Source organism: Triticum urartu, chromosome 3A (genome assembly GCF_056163025.1).
Source record: "Triticum urartu cultivar PI428250 chromosome 3A, HENAU_Tu73, whole genome shotgun sequence".
Classification (NCBI taxonomy): domain Eukaryota; kingdom Viridiplantae; phylum Streptophyta; class Magnoliopsida; order Poales; family Poaceae; genus Triticum; species Triticum urartu.
Window position 1 is genome coordinate 252,894,524 of NC_141875.1, and position 5,181 is coordinate 252,899,704.

General features: G+C 43.2%; 1 pseudogene; it reads left to right on the forward strand.

The window, feature by feature from the left end:
• Positions 1 to 728: 728 nt before the first annotated feature.
• LOC147979371 (uncharacterized) lies at positions 729 to 2,535 on the forward strand (annotated as a pseudogene).
• Positions 2,536 to 5,181: the final 2,646 nt, after the last annotated feature.

The window sequence follows — 5,181 nt, forward strand, 5'->3', positions numbered from 1 at the left end:
ATATACTTCAAGCCGATGCTCCTGAGTTTGTCCCCTCAGTGGCCCATAAACCTAGTGAGGAATGCTTGGGAATAATGCAAAAACGTTTCCTAGAATGGAAGGGAGTGTGCCTTACATCTGGTGACCTCAAAACAGGCCACATAAATCCAACATCTGCACCATCAGTTCCTCTGTTTGAAGAAGCACCCATCTTACGAGAGTCCTTTGAAGGTTTGTTTGATCAAGTGCGACATCAACGATGACAGAGAAATGTCAGTCGATCTTGGATTGATCTTCCAGCTACCGTAGATCAAGATGCGGTGAGCCGACACAGTTCTCATTTGAGGAAGTCTGTCAAGGGGAGATGGAAAAACACTCATCCAAAGATCCAAGTTCAGAATCCAGATGACTCATATGTTGTTAAATGCATATGTCAAGCAATGAGGTCACAGCTTCCCGGTGCATCCACATCACAAAACGATGAGGGTGGTGCCATCATGTGACTGGCGGAGGCCCTGGCCCAACGACATGAGTACCAAGAATTCATTCAGCAACATCCTAAACATCAAGAGTATGTGAACCAAGCTGCTCGTGTCCATTCAAGAAGGGCGGCGTACAAAGAAAGAGAAAGGGCAGTACGGGCAAGGTCTGGGTGAAGCAGAGTCCGAGGGGCAGAACACGCTCCATCAGATGAGGAAAGTCCGGCTAAAGTGAACAAGTGGCTATCAAATCCATTAAATGAGGTGGCCATGAGCTTGTCTCCATGGCCCTCTCGTAAGCAGACCAAGAATAAATCATTCGAGGTGTTCCAAGCAATCACAGTTGGTGTCAGGGCGGCGTCAGACCAGCGAAACATCCTCCACATCAATACATTTCAAGAGGAAGAAGGCACACAAAACTGTCGTAGAAGGTCCTCATCGTAAGACACAAAGCCAAAAAGGTTCAGATTATGAAGAACTTGGGTCCAACTGTGGTCGGTCTTATAATCCCCTATCGTACAGTACCCCTTGTCCTTCTGAAAATGAGATAGAACTCCACGATGGTGCAGAGCATACAGAACAAGTCCTAGCGGCGAATGAAACTCGTTCGGTTGAAGAGCAATTAGCCAACCTTATGGCGGCACTTCAGCAAAAGGAAGACGAGCTCGCAGCCCTTCGAACTCAGATGAGCAATAACCAGAGCAAAGTAAATGAAGGGGATGGTGGCGCAAGTGCTAGCAGCCAACATGGAGGAGCAGGGCTTAACCTTGAGGCGATCCAAATAATGATCACTGAAGGGGTAAAGTCCTAGTTGATGCAAACTCATTACTCGATGCAGCCAGGGTATGTTAAGCTGTACCCGCCTGATGTGGACCAAGTTCCTTTCCCAACAAATTACAGGCAACCACAATTTAGTAAGTTCAACCGGAGTGGATCTCCCCATGAGCACATAGCACACTTCCTTGCTGCTTGCCAGGATACAACTAACAACGGAGCACTTCTCCTTAGGCAGTTTGTACAAACATTGTCTGGGCCTGCCTTCACTTGGTACAACAAGCTACCTCCAATCTCTATGAAAATGTGGGAGCAAATGCAAAATCATTCCTCGAGTGGTTTCATAGCACGCAGAGGACGGTGGGCATAACTGAGTTGACCCAAACTGAACAAGGGTTTAATGAGAGAGCGGCTGATTTCATAAATAGATGGAGAAACCTAAGTCTTCACTGCCCACAGCCAATCACTGAGCCAAAAGCAGTGCGCATGTGCATGAATGATCTCCGCTTGGAAGTGGCTGTCCAGTTACAAGGAGTGAGACCCCTCACACCTGAAGAGTTAGCTTCAAAATCCATGGATATAGAAAATTTTATGCAGCTTGTCGCTCGTCGAACAAAAACGATGTTCAACAAGCCTACAGACAAAGGTGGTCAGCATGAAAAGTTGCTGATGAAACCCAAGTCTGCACAAGCCATGGAGACAACAGCGGTAAAACCTCAGTTTTAGCCCGAAAGAGCACCTATAGGGTACCAAGGACAACGAGATGCACAGGTTGGTAGGAGGCCAACTCTAAGCGAACGACAATACATGGAGTACTCTTTTCCTGTAGAAGAAATTGATGACCTTTTCACTGGTTTAAAGGAGTTGAGTCTGATAGAACTTCCCGGGCCCAAAAGGCCAGAAGAAGCTTCAAAATTTAATGATCCAAATTTCTGTCACTACCATCGCATTTTGGGCCATACACTCAAAGATTTCTTTGTTGTGAAGAATATCATCCAGAAACCGATCGATGAGGGGACTATTGATGCGGATCTCCTCAAAAGCATGACAAAGGGAAAGAAAAAGGCTTCAGCAAATGTCGCCACCCTCCAAGATGATGCGGTGAGTTGTGCATCTTCAAATACGAGGGGTACTTATGATGATGCAGTACTAATTTCCTAATATGTTTGTTCTCCTATGATAATTCCAGGCCTTACCAAATTGCACGATCAGCATAAAGGAGAGGCTCACATTCCCTGCAGCAATGGTGCAGCCCAAGATTGGGGGCAACGGCGATCAAAACGCCGTGTACTACCCCCAGTGATGGAAGAAGCCCCTCCTCTGTGCTCCGCACCAAAGATATATTAGCACACCGCGAAGCGCATGAGAGTACCAAGTGAAGAATTCAATGTTCTCACTATTGGTGTGTTCGAGGATGACGGCAAGTCTCTATGCTTCCCTGAAGAAGAATCGTTAGAAGCTGATCAGGTTCATCTTAGACCAGGTTGTCAATTAGCAGACCCTCATCCTCCACCTAGAAAGGAACCAAAAAGTAAGTATGCAGTTCCGAATGATTCGACGGACCCTGCCTGTAGGGTGCCAATCAAGTATGATGTAATCGCACATTTGAAGAAAATACCAGCTATGCTTTCTGTGTATGATGCTTTGTGTCTTTCATCTGATATGCGTAAAGCCCTCGTCAGGGCACTCATGTTTCCTGAAGACTACAGAGTAGAAGTATCTCAAACTGAGGTAGAAGAATCTGAAGTCCTAAATATGACATTCATAGATGAGGATATGTTGTTAGGCCCCAAGAAGCACAACATACCTCTTCTCATGTTTGGCGAAATTGATGCATTGTCGATAAATCGCATAATGATAGATGGTGGGTCAGCTATAAATCTGCTACCATTGCGTACACTCAAAAAGATTGGATATTCCAAGGGAGATCTGAGCAAGTCTAACATGGTTATACATGGATTTAACCAATCAGGACAAGAAGCTATGGGTACCATTTCGTTGGTTTTAAAATTGGATACACTATCCACATACGTGAAGTTTCACGTGATTGATGCGACCACATCATATAATGCATTGCTTGGACGCCCATGGTTACATGAGAATCAAGTTGTGCCATCCACTTTACATCAGTGTATCAAATATATAGATCAGACATGTGATATAGTCAGAATATTTGCTGATAAAAAGCCATTCACTATAGCTGAATCTTTCTATGCTGATGCAAAGTTCTACTTCGAGCCTGTTGATAAGGTGCAGAAGCCAAAATCCTGGAAAATACCTGAGTCAAATGTGGTAGAAAAGGAGGTCCTAGAATCCTCGCCAAAGAAAAAGACCTACCAGTATATACCAAGCAACCAAAGGAAGAAGGGCGACCCAATATTTCGTGTCATAAACAAATCCCATGACATGGAAGGTACTAATTTCCCAACGCCTTTACCTCCTTTGGTACAATATAGAATAAAACAATCCCAAAAAGAGCCACATCGTTCAAACATTGGTGAAAGTGAAAATAAAAATATAACAGAAATATCTATGTTTAACAAAGATGATGAATCTTTACCCATTTGTTTGTATGATAACAAAGTCTTGTACATGATGTAGCAAATGGGTTATGACATCGCCACTGGCCCGTCCCTATGTGATGGCCGAGGACAGCTAGCACCATTCGAAAAGGTGTTATGTCAAGAACAACTCGAAGCTCTGCACGAAGACCATGTTTTAAAAGAAATGAAGCATGGGTTAGGATATGAGGTTTGTATGGCTTCGGCTGAGTATACGGACATGACGGAAGCATCTCCACAAATGGAGGATGGCAACCAATGCACCATGGATGATTTGGAAGAAATAAATATTGGTACGACTGATGATTCTCGTCCAATTTTTATTAGCAAACATTTTTCCAAAGAAAATAAAATAAAATATCATGAGTTCCTGCGTGCAAATAGAGATGTATTCGCTTGGACTTATGAAGAAATGCCTAGGTTGGATCCAAACATAGCTGTCCATCGCCTTGCCGTGCGAGATGATGCAGCACCATTGAAGCAAGCTCAAAGAAAATATCGCCCTGAAATACTTCCGCAAATAGAAGACGAGGTCGACAAACTCATAGCCGCAGGGTTCATGAGAGAAGTCAAATATCCCACGTGGGTCTCTAGCATTGTACCCGTTAAAAAGAAGAATGGTCAAACACGCATATGTGTAGATTTCAGGGATATGAATAAAGTATGTCCCAAAGATGATTTCCCAATACCCATCTCTAAAATACTAGTCGATACTACTATGGGGCATGAAATATTTTCTTTCATGGATGGTTGTTCCGGCTATAATCAAATTAAAATGGCACATGAAGATGAAGAGTTAACAACATTCCACACACCTAAAGGCATATATTGTTATAAAGTAATGCCTTTCATATTAAAAATTGCTGGGGCGACATATCAACGAGCAATGACAATCATCTTAGACGGGTTGTTATATGTGATTGTTGAATGCTATATAGACGACATAGTTGTGAAATCAAAGCATGAACAAAGACCACCTGAAACACCTTGAAATGGTTTTTGAGCGTCTTAGGCAACATAATCTAAAAATGAACCCCATGAAGTGCGCTATCGGAGTTTCCTCTGGAAAGTTTCTCAAAAAATGGTATTCAAATTGATCCAAGTAAAATAAAGGCGATTGTTAAGATGCCTCCACCCAAAAACTTACATGAACTAAAAAGTTTCCAAGGCCACCTAGCATATATTAGGAGGTTTATCTCGAATTTTTCGGGGAGGTGCAAACCTTTTTCGCGGCTTATGAAAAAAGGAGTCCCTTTTGAATGGATCAAGCATGCCAGAACACATTTCTAGAAATTAAGAAATATTCGATAAACCCTCCTGTTTTAGGCGCACCGATTAAGGACCGGCCATTAATTCTCTATACTACCGCAATGCCTACTTCACTAGGT